General features: G+C 40.8%; 1 pseudogene; it reads left to right on the top strand.

Annotated features, from left to right (window-relative positions):
• The window catches only part of LOC139727283 (CCR4-NOT transcription complex subunit 1-like), a 67,804-nt pseudogene that overhangs the window by 32,771 nt on the left and 8,909 nt on the right, over positions 1 to 26,124 (top strand).

The following is a 26,124-nucleotide window of genomic DNA, read 5'->3' as shown; positions in this document are numbered from 1 at the left end:
GATGGAATCCCTTCCAGGCATGCCACCTCTAGGGTCTACAGCACCAGCCATGTCTACCCCCAACCTTCACGCCTACACCTCAAACCCCCTAGGGTCCAGCTACGGGCAGCCACCCCAGTCACCACAGAAGCAGTTCCCCATGCTGGCAGGCTCGGGTGCTAACCTTGGTGGCCTCATCAACCCACCACAGCCCAGCTCACATCGTAAGACCACAGTTCAGACACATTCTTTCATTTTCAGGAAACTTTTACAGTTGGTGATATTGATCCTTGCAGATACACCTTTCTTGTAAAGTTGTCACTTTATTAACTGTTTTTTGCTTTTAAGCTTTGACAGGTTGTGTCCCTTGTCTTTGATGATATTGTGAGTGCTGGGAGTCCTGTCTAACTCGTCAAGTCCCAGACTAATTTTGCTGTAGAAATCTTGTCCTCGTTACGGTGATAATTCTAAATTTTGCTGTATATTTCAAAATAGAGGAAGATTAGATGAAATCAAGAAAATTCATTTGATCTTCACAAACCCAGACGGAAATTTACCGACAGAAACTTTGCCAGTTTTAGAAACATGAAGTTTCACCTGAAATTTTTGCCAATGTATAATTCAGTTAAAAGTCTGGTAATTGAGAAGCTTTTAAAGCTCTCCAAACAAAACAATTCCTGCATACGCCATGTGTATTTTGGAGGGTTTTTATTTTCGTGAATTTTGCGAGTGGGGTGCTAGTTGTGAATTGTCAAACATGAAAATATCAACTCTGATCTCAACATGAATGTGACGTGAATGCATATATTTTGCCGTCCTCTGCTGTACCCCGCGATCATGATTTCAACCACTTGTGAAATTGTCGGGAAGTCCCGATGCGTGAAAAATTAGACTCGCTAAATATACTGAGTATACAGTATTTATGAACATCAAAGGGCTCAAGTGAAAGAGAATTCTTTTACTCTACCTTATGAAACAAATACTAACATTAAATTGCAGAAATTATGATAAAAAGATACAGCACCAAACCACAACAATTTGGTATTTGGGACTCGAAGGGTCATTGTTCATGCCACACACAAGTAGAATTCTCTTCAATGTAATTAGCACCTTTGGATTAAAGATAATAAAAAGTTTTGATACCTCAAAAGCTTCCCTGAATTTCCTTGTCTTGGTTTGTGTTTCAGGTTAAAGTACGTTGTCTGTGAGAATTACTCGCCTAAAAGTGCTCTCATGTCTTAGTAATCATGCAATAATGGTTTCGTACCAGAGCCAACGCTGTACAGCGTCGATAAATATTGTACGAAACCACTGACTGCGACCAGCAGCGTGCAGCCCATTGTACGCATAGCTAACTGCGACCAGCAGCCCCATACGCATGGCGTAATGGGGCTTCGCATTGTAGCATTCAGGATCATGACAGAATTAGTATCGCGGGTAAATGTCAACTTAAAATCCAAAAATTTCTTCGATTTGAAGACTTACCAATTAAGTTGAAGTATTGAAAACAGGCTTCGAACAACGTTTGGTTCTGCCAATAGCCCCTTTCTGTTCGAATTGATGACTGAATGTGACTCGGTCGAGAGGACCTTGGGAGAGCTACTAGTACATACACTGGATACCATGGCCAGCGCATGCGCACACAAACATCTTATCCGTTCATGGATTTGAAATTTGTGTGCATGTGATGTGTTCGCATGCACTGGCTGTAGTATTCAGTGTACTGTATGTAGCTCTCCTAAGGTCCTGTCGACCGAGTCACATTCAGTCATCAATTCGAACAGAAAGGGACTATAGGCAGAACCAAACGTTGCCCGAAGCCTGTTTTCAATACTTCAACTTAATTGGTAAGTCTTCAAATTGAAGAATTTATGGGATTTTAAGTTGACATTTACCCTGCGATACTAAATCTGTCATGATCATGAATGCTACAATGCGAAGCCCGATTACGCTATGCGTATGGGACTGCTGGTCGCTATGCGTATGGGGCTGCTGGTCGCAGTTAATTGCATGATTACTAAGACATGAGAGCACTTTGGGGCGAGTAAGTCTCACAGTGTTAGTTATATGAAAGGTACTTTAACCTGAAAGACAAACTAAGACAAGGAAATTCAAGGACACTTTTGAGGTACCAAAACTTTTTTTTATCTTTAACAGCTTCTCAGAGTGGCTTCTTTCTATGACAAGAACTGTGCATTTGTTTTATGTTTTCTCACAGGTTGTGTGTCTTTTGCCACTAAAGAGATGTGTTAACTTTTTAACTTAATTTTATGAAGATTTCCTCTGTTGGGTTTTTGAAAACATATTTGACATCATTTGTTAATCTGATATGTTTTGAAAGCTTCCGTCTCCTTTCTCAATCATGATTGGTCTAATAGTTTGTGAGCTCACCTCGCTTCCTTCAAATTTGTACCACTTCTGGCACATTTCCTGAGCCGATTTGCTCTTTAACCGTGTGTATCTATGTGTGTTCTCTTTTTCACTTGTGTTGATGCACCCTAGAGTCATCCCTTCACAATAATAGTCAGCCCAACATGAATCAACCACCAAAGCCTGGTGCCGGCGCCATAAGACCAGGTAGAGAATGAAAATGCTACTCTAAGTTGAAGGGTCAGGTCCTGTGACAGACGTTGAACGGAATACTGTAGGAGCTCAAATGTAGTGCCTTTTTTTTGTCATGCTCACACCTCTTTGTACAAAAGCATACTAAGAAGGAATGGTTGAGGCCCGAGTGTCTCTACTCCGTCAATGTGTTCAATGTGTCATAGAATTCCAGGGGATCTGAATAACAGTTTGCTGTTAATGGGGATGGGTTTTACAATACTATTTGAAGTGTGCCTTTTGTGAATACCTGCATCAAAGAAGGTGCTAAAAAAAGCAGTCCATGCCAGTGTTCAAACCTATTTCACTCCCACAGACTGACGCCCCAGAGTTGTGTTATTCTTGTGAACAATAGAGACTGTTTTGCGTTATGCACTGCCGTATTTTAGAAACCCCCACCTGCTCCGGCCAAGAGACATAACATCAGTGTCAACTTAGCTCTTCTTTCTGCACTTATTGGCATTGAGTTCATGTAACTATGCATCCAAACATTTGAAACAAAGTTTGTTCAATGTGCAGAGTACAGTCAGATGAAATTGCTTTCATGCAGTCTTTTTTCTTAAAGAATAAAAGGATCAAATAATTATCATAATGATAATACATACCGAATGTGGTACAGTCCATCTTGATAATGAAAATACCTGAAGAGTCTCATTCCATATTAAACTTGTGATTTTGTATGCTATGCTTGATATTTTTTACACGATGTGATGATGATGGTGAAACTGACAATGGCCTATTTTGATATGTGCTTTATTCAATTACTTTGAAGCTGAAAATGTAGCAGTCATGAATAACCTATATAAGCTCTGACCAGAACAGATCTTAGTCTGTGTCAGTTATCTAGAAGAGAAATTTTCTTGTCTTAGAAACTTGTCCTGCTGTCTTTTATTGTCTCAAACCGTTTGACAGTGTTTGCTGACTCTGTGATTTCTTTTTCTCCTTGTGCCTTGCATTGAAACTGATAACCAGGAGACATTTCCAACATATGGCCGGAGCTGAACCAGTCTTTCTCACCGGAGATCGACGAGGAGGCCAACAGCTACTTCCAGCAGATCTACAACCAGCCCCCAAACCCCATCATGTCAGTGGATGATGTGCTGCAGATGTTGAAACGCTTCAAGGATTCCCAGGTCACCAGGGAGAGGGTGAGTGGACATTTTTTGTGTGACATCTCAGAAATAAGCTGCAGTGCTGCCTCTTAACCCGTTGAGGACGAGACCCGAGTATACTCAGGAAGTGTCTAATGGAAATGCGTGTTTTAGCTACAATTTATTTGCAAGCACGGTATTTCACAATTGAATACTTGAAAGACAGATCAGCGAGTGGTTGAATTCACAGGGAAGAAGTGCAGTGACAGAATGAGATACGGTCATTATCCCACTTGAAAAGAAATGTTGGGAATATCCCACCATTGGGATAAAAAAAACCCTGTATTTGTAATACAGAAGGCACTATATTCTCACATTGTTGATGTCACAAATAACAGTTGACTTACAAATTTGCAACAATGAAAACATTATGAAATAGTAATACTATAAAACTAGAAACTTTTCACATGCATGAAACATTTGTGAATGTAACAAGGAGTCAGGATTCTGAAATATAGAATGCACACAAAAGTTTTGTCTACACAGTGCATTGATGTGAAAGTTTCATGCCCCAAAGAAGGCTGTTGGCTCCAGTGTATGAAAGTTTCATGCCCGGAATGTTTCCTAGTTTCACAATATATGCCAAATGCAGTAAATTTCATTTGCTTTGCTTAAGTGCTGTTGACATGCCAACCTCTTGTCATTTTGCTTGCATCACTGAACACATTTTGATGTATATGAATGCATTTGTACTACTTCAATGTGTATATGATTATCTTGTTGATTTGATCTCCACTTGCAGGAAGTGTTTATGTGCATGCTGCGGAATCTGTTTGAGGAGTACAAGTTTTTTCCCCAGTACCCTGAGAGGGAACTTCTCATCACAGCCTGCCTCTTTGGTGGAGTCATTGAACAGGGACTAGTCACGTAAGGATCTATTCATTATCGCCCTCTTGTGGAAAGCGTCTGTGCAGTTCTTACAGCAGAAACGTGTTTTTATTGAAACTATTGTATCATTTGTAACAGAGATCGTTAAGTACCATGTATGCTGAAACGCAATAACACATGCACAAGTATTAAGGTGACATATTCTTTCATTAGACTGAGAGAATATTTTCTGCAGAACAATCTTAATTGAGCTGAAAACTTGTAATATTTGTTGAACTGACAACTTTCAATTTTTGTTAATATAATATCACTTCAGGGGACTGTGTAGAATAAAAGCAGTACTGCTTGGCTGCTAGCGTTGTTGGGATAAAGTATCATCACACTTATTGTACACTGTGATGTGAATGAAATCTCATGTCTAGACCAATCAGAAAAAAATATCCAAGCAATGCAGTAGGACATATTTTCACCAAGCGAAAGAGACACACAGACGGACAGAGAGAAAGTAATTTTATTTGTACCATGCCTAGAGGAAATGAAATTCCCTTGTTTTTCAGTACTCTTTTGCAATGCTGAGAGTGAGAAATACAATTTGCATGATATTGGCTAGTTCTGTAGAGGTTTACCCAGGGAAATGAGAATGGTATTTTGATTGAAAAATTCTGTTTACCAAATATTCATGTATTACTACTTCAGATGATGAAGTCTATGTAATATGCAATGTAATTTATCTGTCCTTGCAGATTCATGGCCTTGGGCATTGCTCTGCGCTACGTGCTAGAAGCGCTGCGAAAAGCCCACAACAGCAAGATGTACATGTTTGGCATCGCTGCCCTGGACAAGTTCAAGCTACGGCTGAAAGACTTTGCCCAGTACTGCTCCCATGTGGCCTCCATTCCTCACTTCAAGCAATTCCCAGAGCATCTGATTGAGGTGAGATATTCCAGGGGGCAGGGGATTTCCCTCAACCAGCTTGCTTCCTGTCATGTGCTTACCATTGGGAATTCCCCACTGAACTGCAGTTTGTGTCAAAGAGTCAAGTGGTAGTTGGCAACCTTGGATAGAAAAAGTTGTGATAGACTTCAAGCAATTCCTAGAGCATCTCAGAGAGGGGAAACATTGGGGGGGGGGGGGGGCTAATCCAGCTTGCTTCCTATCATGTGCTTACAAGTTGGGATTCCCACTGAAGTAGAGTTAGTGTTGAGAGTCAGGAGGTAATTGGCTACCTTGAATAGGAAAAAGTTGTTATAGACAGTTGAGGTAGTTGTGCAGATGTATCTACTGGGCATTAGGATTGTGCATAAGATTAGTGTTTTATGGTATATTGGTAAGTTCTGTTTTTGCTTTGCTCTTTAAAGTGACTCATCTCTTGAAAAGTACTTAGCAGAAGAATTAATCCTCCAATTCTAAGATGGCAGAAAAAGCAGGTGAATGGATTCATGTGGTCTAACAGCTTGTGTGTGGAGTTGTCGCTGTGACAAGAAATCAGTGAAGGAATTTGAGCTTGTTTATTAAATTTTGTTTAATATGTACACGCTCATTGAAGGTTTTCGTCAAATGTTATGATCGTAACTTATATAGTAAAGTTAAGGCACTGTTACGTAACTATATGTCTCTCCCACAGTATGTGACATATGGACAGCAGTCTTCAGAGCCACCGATCGTGAGCCGGCAGCAGCCGATAGCAGCGACCACCACGACACCCACTATGACCACAGCTACGTCCTCGATCCTGACCACCACCAAGCCGGCTACGTCCACTACGGCTGTGTCAGCCATCAAGCCCATCGCCAAAGCTGCCCCAAAGGTAAACATCAGCAGTTGACTGCCAGGAGGGTTCTTGACAACATTTGTATGACATTTCTAATCATGGTGCATATGACATGGAAAATAAAAATTATTTCTTGTTTTATATCTTGTTCATTATTCTGTTGTCCAGTCCAGCTGAAATGACCTGTGCCTCCTAGGGTGATTTAACAATCTTTGAGAAATGACAATTCACTTTCATTCCTGTTCTGTTTTGCTTTGATTTGTTTTGTTTTGTTTTGTTTTGTTTTGTCTTGTTTTTTTTTTTTTGGGGGGGGGGGTCAACTTTTAATTTCATATCATTGTCAGCCTAATATTTGCTTGAAATTATCAAATCTACAAAACCCTTTATACCCTTCATTGTCTTATTGTCAAATTTGAAATAAAAGCATTAGATCTTTGCTGTAGATCATGTACAAAAAGTTTGGCATTGTTTTGAAGTATTCCAGTAAGTATAGACTGGCTGTACAGACTCTTTACCCTCATAGTCATCGAGTCACATTCAACAGTTGTTCAAACGTCAGTGTTCTTTCCTCCACCCTATTATACAGCCTTCCATTGCAAACACCACCAACATTGACACCCTGCTGGTTGCCACGCCCAACGAAGAAATCAAACCACCATCAGAACAGGTCCAAGACAAGATAGCCTTCATCTTCAACAACCTGTCCCAAGTCAACCTTATACAGAAGGTAAGTATCTTCAATATTAGTATGATTGATATAGCTTCATTAGCGTTAAGTATTGTCATCTGTATTTGATCTCTATTTGATAGAGTATAATGAGACAAGGACAAGTAGTTTTCCTGTGAAACTGTCATCAGCAACGTCATTGTAATCACAGATCTGGCAGGTCTCCCTGCTTATGCAGGAGTCTTCCTGAGAAATTAAATCTCTCTCTGCTTCTGGACAAAGAAATACCACAGCCTTTCTAGTTTGGGAATCAATTTTCCCAGTGAGATACATGTAACATACCTGTACCTCTGTGAAAGCTTCATGGAATATGTCTGATTGTAGTGTCTGAAAGTTGGTAGCCCAGTAATTACTGGCATCTATGTTTAGCTTGCTGTGTAATTGTGCAGTTTTGGGAAAGTGAGGGAGCACCGGTAGTCTTGGTATTCGTGTTTCTGTTGTCGTTGTCATTGTCATCATCATCATCGCCATCATCACCATCAGCACCACCATCGCCATCATCACTATCATTGCCATCTTCGCCATCATCACCACCATCATCACAACTAATGCTACTTACCATCATCATCATCATCATCATCACCATCATCATCATCATCATCATCATCATCATCACCACCATCACCATCATCATCACCACCACCATTATCATCACCACCACTATCATCACCATCACCATCACCATCATCACCATCACCATCATTACCATCACCATCACCATCATCACCATCACCATCATTACCATCACCATCATTACCATCACCACCATCACCATCATCATCATCATCACCATCATCACCATCACCATCATCACCATCTTCATCATCACCATCACCATCATCATCATTCTCATTTATGTTTTGCCTGCCTTGTAACCCTACAGTGTGAAGAGATGAAGGAGCACATGACTGATGAACATGTGGAGTGGATAGCCCAGTACCTTGTCATGAAGAGGGCCAGTATTGAGACCAACTTCCACGCCCTCTACTCCAACTTTGTAGACCAGCTCAAGTTGGCGAGGCTTGGGGAGCTCGTCCTTCGAGAGACCTACAGGAACATTGGGGTAAACTCACTTTCAAGTACCGTAAAACCAGAAATTATTGCGTGCATGAAACTTTGGCGAATTTTGCAAGGAGCCATGATCTGCAAAAGTAAGATTCATGCAAAAGTTCTTGACTACACAATGCATTGAATGCCAGTGGCCAGTCGCCAAATGTCATGCCGCAAGAACAGCTGTCGGCTCCAATTCGCACAAGTTTCATGCCGCTAATGTTTGTGGTTTACAGTATTCAGCATGCTTATGTCAAAGTAGAGATGCTATGTGTTTCAAGATGTTTGATCAAGCAATGCTGAAATATCTATTAATTATTTGATGTAGCAATTCCACTAAATTCAAAATCATTTTTAATGTCTTGCTTATGATGAGACTCAGAATGTGAGGAAAGAAGACAATGTAGTAAAAAGAAACAGAGGGTAATGAACATTTGATGATACATGTTAAAATAATTTTAGGACCTAATCATGAATAAGGAGAGAAAATCAAGGAACCGCTAACTTCATGAATAATGAAGCATTAGAAAAATGTTAGTGTGTGCTGTAGAAACACATGTACAAATTCTGTATTGTTCTCATTGCAGTGAAATGCTTTCAGCAGCTTAGGAGAATTTTGCCGTTGTCTTGTTCCTTAGCTCTTTAGACACCAGTCCTGCATGTTTATGTTCAAAATGCCAAAAATGCATTGTACCCCACATTTATGCATGAGGAATTCCTTTTATGCATACTAAGGCTTATTTCCCATACTTAGACTATGAAATGGGCGTGTGACTGCTTTAAACTGCCCATTGCTTCATCATGTGACATAGCTATGAATGTCTTACCTTTCTCCTTATCATAGGTCCTGCTGGCATCGAACAAGAGTGACTCCAACTTCTCAGACAGAACCCTGCTGAAGAACCTTGGTCACTGGCTTGGCAAGCTGACATTGGCTAAAAACAAACCCATTCTGCAGCTGGTAAGTTCTTACAGCCAGTCTTAATCTCCCGGTGTCCCAAAAAATATTTTGTGTTTGTGTGGGTAAGTTCTCTCCAATAGCAGTCATCTTGGAAATTGTTCTGATTTTCCTTCTCTTGGATGTAAACCATTTCTCTTTCCTGTGTGATCCTGTTCAAACTAGGTGCCTGTCAGAATTACGTCATTCTTGCAGAGTTGCTGCAGAAAGCCAGATAACCTGACACATTTATTTACAAATTATTTCTTTCTAGTGAAATTTCATTAAAGATTGTTTGTGTGAATGTATGACATATCCCAACCTTTTCTGACAGCCTGATTATGTGTTTCTTCTGTATTTTGCTTTTGCTGTTCTAGAAAATGCTCTAAATTCTGTGCATTAGAAATATGAAAATTAGAGTGTATGGCATAAGACTCTTGAAATGTGATGTTGATTTTAGCTTGAGAGTAATGGGAGGGAATTGCTATGATGAATTGAATTCTCTAATCCGTTTATCACCTGTGTCTTGTATGCAATTTCCAGGATCTTGACTTGAAGGCCTTGCTCCTGGAGGCGTACCACAAGGGTCAAGCAGAGCTCCTCTATGTAGTCCCTTTTGTTGCCAAGGTGATAGAGGCATGCATGAAGAGTCGCATCTTCAAGCCGCCGAACCCCTGGACCATGGCTGTCATGAACGTCCTGGGTGAGCTGCATCAGGAAGCCAACCTCAAGCTCAACCTCAAGTTTGAGATCGAGGTCCTCTGCAAAAACCTGGGCATCACCATGGATGTAAGTTTTGTATTTTCAGCATCATTTTGTGTGCTCGTGATATCCTTATTTCTTTATTTCAGTACGTTACTAGGTATCTCTCATTGAAAGCCCAATGTATAATGTGTATTTATCAGTTCAGACATTACAATATAGTAAATGTCAACATTTTAGCAAACATTTAATGAGCAGTGATGTGACAAGTGGATCACAATACAGTAAATCAAATTCCTTCAATGTGCCAAAACTGAGGATTAAATGCCTGGGTGATGAATATCATTAATATAGATACTATTTTAAAAGATCGTTAATACAATTTATCTAAAGACATTGATAATGCTCTTAATTCTTATCTTTTCAAGTGTATGTGATAAAGACCTGTAATATCACAAAATGCTTTCAAAGTGGTTCACCATTTTGCCGAAACACCATTTGGCTCACCAAATGTGTAGAATGTGAATTTTTTGTTGTGTATCCTTCCTCTGTCCAGGACTTGAAGCCAGGCATGTATCTCAAAGACCTAGAGATGGTGCGCCTCATCCCACACAAACTGACAACTTCCAAGAAATTCATGGAGGGCGGAGCCTTTGGTATCTCTGTCAACATGGGCCAGGACAACCCTCCGTCATCATCCACAGGACTAGTAGGAGCTCTGCCTCAGGTCCCCAACAGCTCCCTCGCAGGGGAGCATGGTAAGTCATCCGTTTACTCCACTCTATGTTTGTTTGTACTGATGTATGTTTGTATGTTTGTTCCATGGCATCGTTACTTCTTAGTAATCTTGTAGATTAAGATATCTTGATTTCATTTTAGCAACCGTTGTGCAGATTTTCAAAGAATGATAATGTTGGGTGTGGATGTTTCTACTTCATGATCTTTGTCTCTTTAAACTCTCCATTTTTGACAGTCCTGATAAATTGATATTTTGGTTTACAGCATGTAGAATCAGCTCGCTATTTTGTAAAAGGGAAGTGGAGAAAACACCTTGCTACACATTTTGTAGATGTCAATTAAAAAACAGAACAAGATTCATTACTCCTTGCTTCAGTGTACTGCTCTATCGCGCCACTCTGGCAGTTGAGACAGGTATGTTTGTAGCTCCCACTATTGTGTGTAAATTTGCCCGTTCATGTGAAGATTATCTGTGTGTGATTCACCCAGAAATCTGGATCACGATCGACACATTGAGTTCTATATTTTCATCTCTTTCAAACCTGTTCCCATGACAGGCATTGGGTCATCAGTGCCGACGCCACCAACACCATCGCTACCAGCCACACCCTCACCCTTACCTCAATTCAGCTTCCAGGATCTCAACACATCGAGCCTCAATGGCATTGCCCCACACATCACAGCCAATGGACAGGTGAGTAACGTTAAGGCCTCTGGGCAACCGCACTGTGGTATCATAGACAAAGTTGAGTAAGAATATTGGTTTTGACATCATGACCTCAAGAATCACAGTACTGCCAGGGATGTTATTTTGTCCATGTAGGTTGAGATGCAAGAGAAAGTGAAGGCGCAAAGATTACAAGCTTGTTCTGGATTTGTATTGAATGCTAATTGTGTCCTAAATCATCCTTTATTTCTCCATTCTTGACAGTGGCAATGGAAAACGAGAGGGGGGAGGGGATGGGAGAGGAGGAGGGTATTGCAGAATAATTTTAGTGTTGTCCTTTCCGAACAATGCTTTACAGTTTGGTGAAAGGTTAGTGTTTGTTGATAATTAGTATTGTCCTTCATGCAGGAGAACTCCTTAGGCCAAATGACATAGAGGCAGATACCTATCCCATTCATTCTATCCAGTAAATTATTGTGATTGGACAGCTGTTCATATTAAATAGCAATTCATAATGTGAATAGAGAGATTAAGGTAAAGACTGTTGTGTAGCAAGGAGTTGGTAGAGTTCTCATATAGTGTAATGCATTCTTGGTTTTGTGTGCTTGTTCCCACCAGCTGGTGCTATTCCAAAACCAGCCACAGCTACGGAACTGTGTTCGGCCAGCTGTGGAGAGGGCGGTGCAGGAACTTGTTCACCCAGTGGTGGACCGCTCCATCAAGATAGCTCTCAGCACCTGTGAGCAGATTGTCAAAAAGGTATGGATCCTTTCACTTTACAGAGCCAGGAAATATTGCCCAGCTTCTTTGTTTACAAAACTCTTATTTTCACAGCTTTAGTCCAATTTTCAACACACTTGAGCCAAAGGCTCTGGCACCATCCTTCAGGTGAACTTGCGATACTCGGTTGAGCGCGAGACTCCTGGATCTCTTGTTGAATGTCACATATCTTGTGGCTTTGGAAATGAAAAGGCTTTTTCAAGTCTCATCATGGAATATATATTAACTCATTTGTGTAATATTTACCATGTACAGTTTGGAAGGGAGGGATCTCTGATATCAGCATGCATCAATTCAGCACTCGTTCAGATTGCACAGTCTGAGCAGGAGTGGTATTCATTGTGATCTAACCTTCGGGCAGGAAAGTCAAGTTTTCTCAGTCAAAGTCACATTCCTCCAGATCCTTGTTAAGAGTTAATCAATGAAATGGTTATTTTGTGTCTCTCATCCGAAAATGCTAGGTTGCTTAAAAGTTGATTTGTGCACGTGGATGTATGATGGCTACGAAGTAAAAGGATACAAATACCAAACAAAACGAAGTAAAAACAGTGGATGTAGAGGTAAGAGCGTTTGATAAGAATTGAAAGCAAGCATATTGCGAGTCTTCATGCCCTGAAACCTATTTTCCCCACTGACAGGACTTTGCCCTGGACCCCGAGGAGAACCGAATGAGGCTAGCTGCTCATCATATGGTGAGGAATCTGACAGCAGGTATGGCTATGATCACATGTCATGAGCCCCTCATCTTCAGCATCATTAATAACTTCAAGCACGCTTGTGTGGCAGCTCTCAAGGTAAGATGAAGTCTCTCTACAGACATGCCAGCTGGTAGTTTTTGGTTTGTTTTGTTTTGTTTTTTTCTGCAGTAGTTTGTGCTGTTCTATGCCAAAACACTGCAGGTTTCATGGAAAATACCGTTTTTCCCAAATTGTACAGTTCGACCTTGATTATCCGGCCATGTCTGGACCGGTGCTCATCCGGATAAGCGAATTGGCCGGATATGGGAGACACAATGTTAATGTATATAGCTGCCGTCCAAGCTGCCGTCCCAGTGCCCCGCAACGGTGGTGTAATCTATGCTAGCCTGTGCAAAATTGTAGTCCCTTGCTTTTACAATGATAATGTGGTGTGAATTTATGTTAGTTCTGTTGGGAATATTGTAGGTAAATCGTGTGAGTTTTTAGAAATTTTAATTGAGTTTAAAGTCAATGTTTTTTATCAATTTTTGGATGAAAAAAAAAAGTCCTTCACTGCGTGAACACGTCCGGATAATAGAGATTTCCGGATAAAATGAGGCCGGATAATCGAGGTCGAACTGTATTACCACACACGTCTATTGGAGGAAAGCTTTAGAAAATACTGTTTGTTTTTTTCACCAAAAATACCCCTTTTTGGCTGATAACTCATCTTGTTTTCTCATCTCGATTAAAACCACAGGGAGGCACTCCTCAGCAGAAAGAGCTCATAGAGCAAGCGGCCACAGTCGTCGCCAATGACAACGTAGAGCTTGCCTGTTGCTTCATCCAGAAGTGTGCTGTGGAGAAGGCTATTCCAGAGATGGACCGTCGGTTGTCTACTGTAAGTCACTGCTTATACTTGTAAAAGATATCCACCATGTTTTGTTTTTTTTTAAACAGATAGTAAAGAAAGTTTGAAAACTTGGCCAGCAGGACATAATGTTTACCTATATGGAATTAGTAGCAGATGATAATTGTTATAAGGAGCCTATGCAGTCTTGCTGGAGAAATTTAGAAGACCATATGATGAGGAATATGAGTGAATTCCTAGATAGGAAGTGTATGACTGTGAGGGAGAAAGTGATACTTCTACTCTATGGGAAAGACTTTTTCCTCACAAAACTTAGATCTTCTGAAGTAAACAATATAGCACCATGGGCACACTCAAACAATGAATACAATGATGAGCATCATCAAGAAATGATGCACTTGGTCTTGTTCTTCATCAAGTGATTCCATCTTTGCCAAGACTGACAACCAGATATTTTTAGGTAATGGAAACTGTTCCTGTATTGATTTATCCTCGTATGGAAGGACTGAAAATGATTTGGCCTTCACAGCCATATGATACCTTCAGCAGGAATGAGGCTACTGTCACCATGTACAAACTAGACCAAATATAGATAAGGAATATCTAAGAAAGATGTGACCTGTAAAAGATACGGGGGTCATGGTGCATCTAACGTATTTCTTCTTTCACACTTACAGGAGATTGAGCTCCGCAAGCATGCGAGGAACGAGAACCGACGCTACTGTGACCCAGTGGTGCTGACATACCAGGCAGAGAGGATGCCTGAACAGATCCGACTCAAGGTCAGGACAAACCCAGCCACATGTTGGGGAAACTCTTAACGTCAAAGGGATTCAAATAGATATATGTAGCATCTTGTTGCTCTTTTTCTTGCTCTCTTTGTTTGTAAACCCATGTACAAGTATTTCTATACTGACTCGAAAGACATTTTAAATGGCCTGTTAGAATCCTTTGCAGAAGCATCTTGAAAGGTGACATGTCCTGCTTCTTAAGATTGTGACCTCCCATGCCCATGTAGAGGTTTCAAGGTCTAGTGGATTGCACACTGTGCTTTCAACATGGAAAGTCCTGGGTTCCAATCCTGAGTAGAATACTCTATCAACAATGCTCCTATGCCATGTGTATGAGGTGGTAACTTGGCAGAAGTCCAGTGTCACTGTGGTTGGAGGTAGCAAGTATGCTTATATAGACAACATTGGATTTAGATCCCAAGGGACAAGAATATCAACAGTGCCCTAAATAAAGTTGGTCTATATCTACTTTATATACTGAATGAAAATAAATGAAAGTTTACTCAGTTTATAACTCTAGCCAATTCACACACAATCATATTATGAACAAATTGTGTGCACTACCTTAAACATTCCCCAGGAAGTGAAGTGAACATGGCGGTTTGATTCCAGTGACCAAAATTATGATGTGGTCTTGAGCGCTGTGAGCGTAATAACATGGGGTAACATCCTTTTTGACGCCAAGGAAACAAATCAAACTAAAATACTATTTTTGTTGTGTAGTAGATGATGACATTGCTATTGCTGATTGTGTGCCATCATGCAGGTTGGTGGAGTGCCCCAGGGCCAGATAGCTGTCTATGAAGAGTTTGCCCGCAGCATCCCAGGCTTCCTCCCTACACCAGAGGCCAACCAGCCACCGGGGTTTCTGGCCAAGCTGACCCAGGTATGGCAACTCTCAGAGTTGAGTTTTTATGTCTGTTTGAAGATTTTAATCCACAATCATGTGATTTGATGACACGTTTATCTTTTCATGGTGTCCTAGTAGTCTGCAGTACTGAGGAGGATTGCCAGATAAATTGTATTTTGTAAGATTCTATAAGATCATTAGTGGAAAACTTTTCCACTAATAATTTATATTCTTTCTGGTCAGTTTATTCTGTCTTTATTTGTTACAAACTCAAAAAGCTGCATCACTTCGGTGATCCCTCGCATTTATCCCCAATTTGAATTATCCTTCGGGTTTATGCCAGGTTTAAGTGTGTGCGTGTGTGTCACACACAAACACACTACTATAGCTTCTGACCACCCGAGCATTGAGAATGAAGGGTTTCTTGGACGAACACTGCACTAGGGCTTTCTATAGCTCAGTCGGTAGAGCACTGGTCTAGCAATCCGGAGGTCTCGGGTTCGACTCCCGATGGAATCCCATTTTCTTTGCTCACTTTTCCACTAATAATTTATATTCTCTCTGGTCAGTTTATTCTGTCTTTATTTGTTACAAACTCAAAAAGCTGCATCACTTCGGTGATCCCTCGCATTTATCCCCAATTTGAATTATCCTTCGGGTTTATGCCAGGTTTAAGTGTGTGCGTGTGTGTCACACACAAACACACTGCTATAGCTTCTGACCACCCGAGCATTGAGAATGAAGGGTTTCTGGGACGAACACTGTACTAGGGCTTTCTATAGCTCAGTCGGTAGAGCACTGGTCTAGCAATCCGGAAGTCTCGGGTTCGACTCCCGATGGAATCCCATTTTCTTTGCTCACTTTTCCACTAATGATTTATATTCTTTCTGGTCAGTTTATTCTGTCTTTATTTATTCTATAAGATTGACAGTGTATATTAATAAAATGAATATGTGTGTATATAAATGACAGAGAGATGGATGGATGGAAAGATGTATGAGTATTAGATAGATACTTTTGTGACCACAGATAAAATGGAAATATGGAAAGGTAGATAGTGAGGTATGTAGATACAGAAAACTTGAAAAAGAAAAAGTACACATTGATTAAAGAATGAGCTCAAGTAGTAGTTGAGGTTGCAACTGATTGACAAATTGCCCTCCATCAACGTAAATAGGCACTGAATTGATCAGTGTTTTAGTAGTAGCCATGATAAAAGAAATCATGGGTGTACACTACGACCTCCTGATCTCCAGACAGGTGGCTTATCCACTAGACCACCAAGCTTCCCTAACAGCAAGTGCTGGTTCTAATCCTTATAGCATGCAGCAGGTACTGCGAAAACATCTCTATGGAAGAATTTCATCAACTTGAAGGAGTTGAGGTTTATTTGTAAGATATAACACATTGAACATACAGATGAGGGAAGGGATTCATACAAACATCTGATAACCATTTGCAGCGTGATAATTTGTGGATTTGCATGAATCTCTTCACCCCGGTATAGTCATACGCCGTAGATGAAATCACCCAGATCTATGACAAGTGCATCGCTGAGATTGATCAGCACCTTCAGTACATCGGTCAGATGATGCCCCAGGGACAACACGCCCAGATCCTCCACAACCTCCTAGAGTCTGTCATGGTAGCCAGAAACTCCAGGGAGATAGTCACCGCTGTGGCCTGTCTGCAGAAGGTAAGACTAGGGTCCTTCTAAATGTCACTGCCCTCTACACAACCCCTCAAACAGGGTGCTACGTAACTTTATTCACCACTTGCCCGGTCGGGCAAACAGATTTTCAAATTTGCTGTGAAACACTTGCCCGAATCTTGCCCGAAAAGAAAGTCCAAAATATAAGGAAATAATATAGAAAATAATGTGTAAGTCAAGGGCTTAATAAAACACTATCACTTGAATCCACCACCACAAACTTGGTCTGATCAAGTTTTGCCGTTGAAATGCATCGGGGCTTCTTCAAGGAAGTGTTGGAAGGTTGCTGAAATGATGTGTTGCATCACTAAACAGCTATTATAGTAGGGCTTCTGTATGGTTGACTTTGTGGGTTTGTTGGGGGAATAAAGGAAAAAAAACGGTGTCTTCAAAACTTTTTTGCTTGCCCAATTCGGGCAAGCATTTGTTCTCATTGTTCAAAAACACTTGCCCGAATTAGATTTTCGGGGCAAGTGCTTATGTAACACCCTGCCTCAAGTCGCATGACTCTGGAGGCAAGCCTTGTCGCACGACCAGTTGCGCGACTTGACACCGCACTCTATGCGATCAGACTACACAGCTACAATGTCAGCTTATGACTGTACTGGCATCATCAGCACATAATACTGTAGCATGATTGGCTGAAAGTCCATGACCAGTTGTGGAAATTTGACTAGGACTGGCATAGTGACGGCACAAATGGAAACTGGCAAGGCTGGTGATGTCACACTTATGGTTGCTTGGTTGAACAATCAGTGAATGGTGGCAAAGTCACGTAGTGTGCGGTGGCCTTTAGCCAGGCTGGGATATATTTAAGAGAAACTTAGGCCTATATGAGGTATCCATTGGATTTGGTTGACTACTTACTACAGATCCCACTCTTTACTCCTGGTTCAATGGGTATTTGTAAGGATTAGCTACAAATGATGTCAAATTTGTCATTCTGTAATTTGAATTGGATGGCTTGATACAGCTTCAGAAAGTGCACATGACTGCCTTGTGGAGTGATGTGGGTTTATTCTAAGATTCTTTGAGCAGTACTTGCATTCATTTTGACTATTAAAAGCATCATAGAATATGATTTTGTCAGTACAATTTCTCTCTTTTGAGTTGTCATACTCCTTAGGAATTATAGATATGCAAAGCATATCTAAAGCACAATCACATTCTCACTGATTTAAAGTGCTAATTTGTGGAGAGTATTTCATAGTGGGGAAGGCATAATAATGATACCCTACTGTGTGCACGCCATATAAAGGAATCGTGGTATTTACAATGTTTGGCATTGTGTTGCGGTAAACTCTATTTAATCTGCAGCATTTCACTTCCAGGTATCAATCAGCATTTTATTGTCCTCGTGCACTACTTCTAGCAATTTGTAAACTCAACAGTGGATATGAAGTAATTCATTTCAACCATCAAGAGTTGTTGTACCAATGACGAGACCGTATTCTGTCATGGTTGTCCCTAGGCTGTGGAAGGTCTCCTAGAAGGCTACATAGTCATCTCCCTGGAGCACAGTGCAGCCATCCGATACAGAGACGCCCACATCCTAGTCCTCAAGTCACTCCAAGACCAGCGGGCCTATGGTCCACAGTGGACCAACAAGCAGGTCACCAGGTAGGACAAAGATGAAAGACGATGTCTTCATGATGCCCAATACTCCCTATCGCATATAGCCGATATTAAGCGATATCACCTTGCGATATCGATATCTGATTGATCGCTCTTTGGACGTACACTTCCGGTTTTGCGGTTTACCCATGTCACGTCCTTCATCTATAGACATTTTCCACAATTTCGTTGTTTTGCATCATCGGCCCAGCATTGGGCCGCTTTGCAGAAGAATCCCATTCATCAAATGTAAAGTTACAGATTAGAAAATAATTCTATTATTCGACAGATTATAAGACAGAATTTGATACGATCTGTGAATACTAGTACTTCAGCGTTCAATGTGCATAAAAATGTACATTTACACATTGCGCGTTCATAATCGGAAGTTTATATCCCAAGAATTAAAGGTAAAAAAAATTAGAGCGTCACACGCCTTCAGATTCGGAGAGCTATATGTAATAGGGAGAATTGGCCACCTGTTTTTTGTTTTTGTTTTTGTTTTTAAATTCTACCAGCATTGTATTCTGTAAGTTTATGGTATGATCCTTATAACCACCAGTCTTACAATTTCACTGGAATTATTTGCCAAAGAATCATGATGATTATATTTTTCTTTATCAGGGATGTGATAGTTTAATTTGCTTTCAGACTTTTTTACTCTGCCCTAAACCCACTTTTCAGGTTTTGTTTTGTTTTTCAGTTCAAATGTATTGAAATGTTCAGTTTACTGTACTTCAGACTTTTTTCTTTTAAGTTTCAGATTTTCTCATACTTTTTTTTTCTTCAAGTACTCTCAATAAAGCTACCACCACCTGTTTTTTATATCACTAGAGTTGTGTGCGAGACCAGCAGTGAGAGGAAACACAACCTGGATGCAATAGAACAGCTTCTGAGAACTCATCTTCTCAACCTGCAGACCTTTGACCTGCACATTGCAACGGTGAGCTCTCCCTGCTATATCTGTTTCTACCTCACAACATTTATGTATGTATGGCTCCAATTTTTGTATGGTTTTATAGTATGTCAATGGACTAATGGATCTAAATTTGGGGTTGCAGTGTTGGAGGTTCTTTTCCAATTGAAGCAGCAACAGTACACTTGAGGAAAGGGGGGGGGGGATGTTTACTTGTGGTTATTTACCCTGATGTTGTGTGCATGTGAAGTGTACAGAACCTCTCTCTGTAACTTCTTTACTTTAGTATCTGTATAGATGTAATCTCAGTGTGGCTTCATGCTGATATGCCAAGCCATGGTCAGGGAACTCCCTATAAAAAATGTAATTCATTACCATTTATGTCAAATGTGGTCCTTGAATGGTGGGCAACAAAATACATGATTATTTGTTAGTGGTCTCTTACATCTATTTCGTTCAGTGAGTTCCAAAATATCTGAAAAGTAAGATGATTGTTAGGTGAAAGAGTATCAAGTCCATTGTGTGGGTATGGATATTTCTGAATATAAAAAATTGAGGTTTGTCCAAGTTGATAGATAAATCAGGTATTGTTATATGTTTTCAAATCACTTAAACATCTGCACTTGTAAGATGGATGAAATATCTGTAGTATAAAATAAACGTGTACTTTGTATGATGCAAGTTGAAGTGTGGGCACATGCAGTGTTGTCAAACATTAACAAATCACTTGTCCCTCTCTCCCCAGTCGATGGAGAATGGTCTAAACTACACTGCTGTGGCCTTTGCCATGAATGTGGTCAAGCGCTTCCTGATTGATGAGAAACAGAGTAATGTCCTTAATGAGGCTGACCTCTACAACACTCTCCATGTGCTTGCCCGCATCGCCACCCAGAGCCCCTCACCACCAGATGGGTGAGTTTAAGTCATTCTGGCCTAGTGTCCACTCTGGCGTAGTAACTTTCCCTAATACCCACTTTAGCCTTGTGCCCACTCTGACCTGGGGACCCACTCTGGTTTGGAACCCACTCTGGTCTGGGACTCAGTCTGGCCTAGTGCCCACCCTGGTTTAGTGCCCACTCTGGCCTGGAATCCACCCTAGCCTATTACTCACTCTGGCCCAGGACCCACCTTGGCTCAGGACCTACTCTGGTCCAGGACCCACTCTGGTCCAGGACCCACTCTGGTCCAGGACCCACTCTGGGGATGTCTATAACAAGGCATCAATGGCATGCCGTACTTTACGCAATTCCATTGTCAGGTCGTCCACTCTACGCGGCAAACTTTTGCACTTCATACAGAGATGGCCTGAAGAGTCATGGGGAAGGGCGCAAAGTTGACGAAGGCAATTTTCTGGCGGATGATTTGAGCTATTGTGTAGAGACTGTTCGCTGGCAGTAGAGTGATGGTCATTGTCCTTTTCGGGTACAATACAGGTGTTGGTAAGCACAAAATGGCGGACTATCCCTGGATTGAGTTTAGGGTATATGGCACTTGGGTTTTTCTCGATGTGGTCGTCTTCACGTTCTGCGTCAGTCTCAATGTTGAGGAGGCTGGATAGACATACTATTTCCAATGCCTTTCGGGTACTTTCGACAGTGATACCTTTGGGTAGTTAAAGGAAAAGTTTTTTAATCCCAGTGTCCCCTTATACTTATATCAGACACCATGATTCCAATTCACAGGAACTTAAGAGTATCAAATGCAGTGAGGCACACACAGGTGGGACTATCGACCTTTGGTGTGTGTGTGTAATGTTATTGAAGTGATAATGTGTACTTGATGTCGATGGTAGTAATATCTCACCTGGTAGTCCATTTGGTGGTTGCAGTAAAATTTCATGACAAGTGTCATTCCAGGGAGATCCACAAATTGAAAGTTTCTTGTAATGTGATGACAAAATCCACTTTACAGAGTTTTTGATAAGTAGGAAGTTCTGCATTCCGTTTCCATGTCCACCACACATGCCAAGTGCATGCAAGTAATTAGAGATGACGTAACAATAATGAATATTGTTTGCCTTTTCATGAAACAGGTCCTAGCAACCTTTGTTTGCTTGTCACCGAACCATGTGCATGATTAGGGTTCAGCTTTTAACATGGCTTTGAAAAAAAATTCTCTTCTACAAAGTGCTCTTGCATGGCAGTCTCGGAATAATGTGGCACATGGGATTAACACTGTGGCACACAGAGAGTTAATTGCAAGCATTTCTTTGTCTTTCTTGGTAGATAGTTGTTTGGAAGTGTAATCACAGAGCTGTGCACCTGCAAGTCTGCTTTATTCTGAGGATAATAATGTTCAAATAACTTATCTTGTATCACACCAGCCTTCCTCAGCTGATTGAGCTTGTGAGACAGAACCACGACCCCGCCTTCCTGGACAAAGCCCCCGGGGGTCCCACCTCTATGATGCACTCGGGTATCTCCCAGGCGAGAGAGTTTGATGACCCCCCAGGTCTGAGGGAGAAGACCGAGTATCTCCTGAGGGAGTGGGTCAACATGTACTACTCACCAGCTGGAGGCAAGGACAGCACCAAGGCTTTCTCTGCATTTGTCAATCAGGTGAGAAAATTTAAACAGATACATTCACTGACAGCATGAGCATCTAGTCTGTATACTGAACCAGCTGAAACTTGTGCTACAGATATTTTTGCAAATTGACACTTGTTAATTTTGTTGTTGCAATAGACTAGTAATTGTAGTTGCATCTTTCATTCAAGGGATCGTATAGTTTTGGTTGAGATCTAATTTCAGGTTTCTAAAATTTTTTGGTGAAATAATGAGAAACCTCTTATGAAATATGAAAGAGCACATGATTCCATGAGAGATTCAATGTTTATTTGATGAAAATTGGATTTGAAATGACTGAGATATCCAAAACAGAGCTATTCTTCTGTGGGACCTACATTTTATTACTATCACTTTGTTTTACTTTGTTTTTGGATGTTTCAGTCATTCCAAACCCGATTTTCATCAAATTAACTTTGAATTCCTCTTGAAATGGTATGCTCTGTACTATTTCATAAGTGTTTTCTTGGTATCTCGCAAAAACTTAAAAGCCCAATTCTCATCTCCACCAATACTGTACCATCCCTATGTATAAAATGAGTAACAAGCAACGATACCAGTACTGAATGTTTTTTACTCAGAGATTCCTTTTACATAAACCGGTAGTGTGTTCTGCATTCAAAGTACTTCTCTACTAGTGTGTTGGTATGACCCAGATATCACTACCTCATGGCCTATGTAGTGCACTAGTCCTACATCAGTTACTAAAGTTGCATGTGAGCCAGTGCTGGCATGGCATAATTTTTCTTTTTTTTTTAAATAAGTTTTTTGTGCACTGTTACTTGTATAATTCAAAGATGATTTGCGAGATTGGCGAAAATAAAAACCACCTCAAATATTAGCGTGTACAGTACTAGTGCCCAAACATTCAGTGAATTCTGAGTGGGTTTTTTAGTATATACCTGAGTGAAGAAAGAGAGGAGAGACCAGACAAGAACACTTCAAGAACTTTTCATTTTGTTCAGAGGAACTGAAGGTATATTTTATTTTCATTTATCCTATTCCAGATGCACCAACAAGGCATCCTAAAGACAGATGACCTCATAACGCGATTCTTCCGGCTGTCCATAGAGCTCTGTGTAGATGTGTGCTACCGGGCTCTAGGGGAACAGGTGCACAGTCAGGCCCTAACCAGGGCTAAGTGTTTCCAGACCCTGGATGCCTTCGTCAGACTCATCGCCCTTCTTGTGAAGCACTCTGGCGATGCCACGAACCCAGTCACTAAGATCAACCTACTCAACAAGGTGGGTGTGTCTTAAAACCATTAGTGTTGCTCACTGTAGCAGTGAGGTGCTCTGTGTGAGAATATGTGTGTTACTATGCCTCAGTCATCATCACTGGATCATTCTACACTGCAAGTTATCACCATACACAATTGATCAATGAAGTTGTCTAGACCCATACAAATTCATGTGAAATTCTCTACTTTACTTTAGTAAGTGAAGGTTGACTCAAAAGAAGAAACTTTTTAGCTGCGTAAGGGTTAAACATCTGGGTGCAATTTATGGAGAGGTGCCCGTATTGACCCCATTGCATAACACTATGGTAACGTCACAAATTGATAGTAACTCTGCTGTCAATGTTAACCATCAGTGGTTTCTTGGCTTTGTTTGCCTGTGGTATAGAGTGCCCAAGTGATGCCACAATCGTTTCTGTTATTGCTTGGGTTGGAACCAGATACGCGTCAAAACACTCAGGACAGGTGAGCCTGTTTAGAACCAGTTTCCATGGCTATGAATAGCTGTGAATGGCTGTGACATTGCACTTTGGTACTCTTTAGTGATGCTATGTAGTAACCATTAATTGTAAAGTTACCCATGGTTTCATGCGAATGGGCCCTGGTCCAATATCACAAAAGGTATAATGAAAAATGATGTGGCTAATTAGTAGTGGTGTTATATAATGATGCTGGAGTTCTGTGGTTGGTATGATAATGAGGATACTTCCCCTCCCTGACTCTAGGTGCTAGGCATCGTGGCAGGAGTCCTACTCCAGGACCATGAGGTGAGACAGACCGAGTTCCACCAGCTTCCCTACCACCGCATCTTCAGCATGCTGCTGCTGGAGCTCAATGCCCCCGAGCAGATCCTTGAGGCTATCAACTTCCAGGTCATGTCAGCATTCTGGTGAGTGACAACAGGTCAAGATTTTTTGTTGCTGTCACATATCATTTGAATTGCAAATTCTTTTGTAGTCTTTCCAAAGCTCCTTGAGCATGAATGCTCAAGATAAACGCATTTATATGATGATTAGTTGCTTATAGACACATATAAATTCTGCCGAAAGAACATGAATGTCAACCATACATTCTTGATTAATGAATGAAATTGAAATTCAAGACAAGCTGAAATCACTAATGTAGATGCAAATTTTTAAGATTATTGTTGGAGTACAAAAATTATATATAATATGATTGTTGAACTTTCAGTCTCCCTGTATCATATCTGAGTTGTACTTGCTATAATGCCATGTGCAGACCTCCCAACCATTTGAATTTGGAGGAAAGAATCTGAATTTTGACCATTCCCAGCTCTTGTTTCAATAGGAGTTTCATATTTTTCTTCAGAATTTTACTACACACTCCTAAGGGCACTGCTCTTTCTTTCCTACTTATGAGCCAAACCATCCCTATTTTTCAGTTTAAAAAGTTGGGAGGTATGCTTGTGATGTCATTAGTTTGTTGTGATTGTGAAAGGAAATCAGCTTTTAAAGAGATTTTTATAATGATTTCCCCAGAGAACACTCAGGGCTTGATGTAATGCTGTCATTATCATATTTTGTGTCCCTTAGTAATGCCCTCCATGTGTTGAGGCCATCCAAAGCACCAGGGTTCGTCTATGCCTGGCTGGAGCTCATTTCTCACCGCATCTTCATTCCTAGGATGCTCAGCATGCTGCCTCAGCAGAAGGTAAAAAAGGATCCCCGTCTGTTAATCTTGATCATCACTCTTAACACCCTCACAATGTTTAACCAAACCAGAAATGTAATTATATAGACGGACTTATCTGTATAAAGAAACACCAGAGATGGCAGAAAAAGGAAAGATGATGTTTTTGATGGACAATATGAAGAGTTTGTAATTGAAAGATATAGAAAAACAGCAAAAGTGACAAATAATAGGAAAAGGCATGTAGATTTAGGTATCCTATTGGGACAATGTTCTCTGTGAGGATTATAGTATTTTGTCAGAATTGACATGGGGGCTCTTTGCAAGTTATATGACAGTTTTGTTTTCATAGTGAGTGGGCAAAACACCATTAGGGGAGAGTTAGGTTATTTCAGTAACATCACATCTGTGCTTATATTTGTGTACTTAGTGTGGAACTTGTGTCAGTCAAGGTTTTCAGTCATTTTTATGGCAATATGTGTGTGGTAGATAACATTTGCAGAGATTTCTGCTGGTCAACGGGGGTATACCCTCAAGGAGTTGATGTGCATTTCCTGCATTGTGGGGTGTGTGACCTCCCGAGGTTGTACCTAGCCCTTGGCTAGAAAAATTAAATGAGTCTGCACTGATTGTGTTAGAGGGCAGAGTGTGTTGCCTCCTATGAGAGGAGATGCCACGATGACACTCGATACTGCCCAGCAAAGCTAGGACTTGTAACCACTTTGTGGCAAGTCACACGCACTACAAATATGGCAACCTTGTCTCCCTGTACAATAGATGAAACATGCTTTGAGCTTGGACTGCTTCGTATCATTGCATATATTATAGCTGTAATGTTATTATATTTTTGCAATTGTTGGTACAATATTGCTGCAATGTTGCTATATTTTGTTATATTGCTGCTTTATTGTTGCTATGTTGCTGCTATATTGTTACTATGTTGCTGCTATATTGTTGCTATGTTGCTGCTATATTGTTGCTATGTTGCTGCTATATTGTTGCTATGTTGCTGCTATATTGTTGCTATGTTGCTGCTATATTGTTGGATTAAGGTGCAGTGAAATAAGAAGGTGTCTTTAATGCTGCTCATTGTATGTCTTACCACAGGGATGGCCCATGTATGCAGGTCTTCTGACTGGTCTCTTCAAGTTCCTGACGCCATTCATGCGGAATGCAGAACTGCCCAAACACCTAGCACTCCTATACAAGGTAGAGATGTTAAATGGTTTCAATCAACCAGAGCAACAAATTTAAATCTGAGACTGAGATACATGTGAAGTTGTCAATTCAAGAACAGTCTTATTTGAAATAG

The sequence above is a fragment of the Diadema antillarum genome, unplaced genomic scaffold, assembly GCF_040938485.1.
Source record: "Diadema antillarum isolate AM-2024a unplaced genomic scaffold, OU_Dant_1.0 scf00000017, whole genome shotgun sequence".
Classification (NCBI taxonomy): Eukaryota; Metazoa; Echinodermata; class Echinoidea; order Diadematoida; family Diadematidae; genus Diadema; species Diadema antillarum.
The sequence above is the reverse complement of the archived record's forward strand: the minus strand, read 5'-3'. Positions and strand labels throughout refer to the sequence as shown.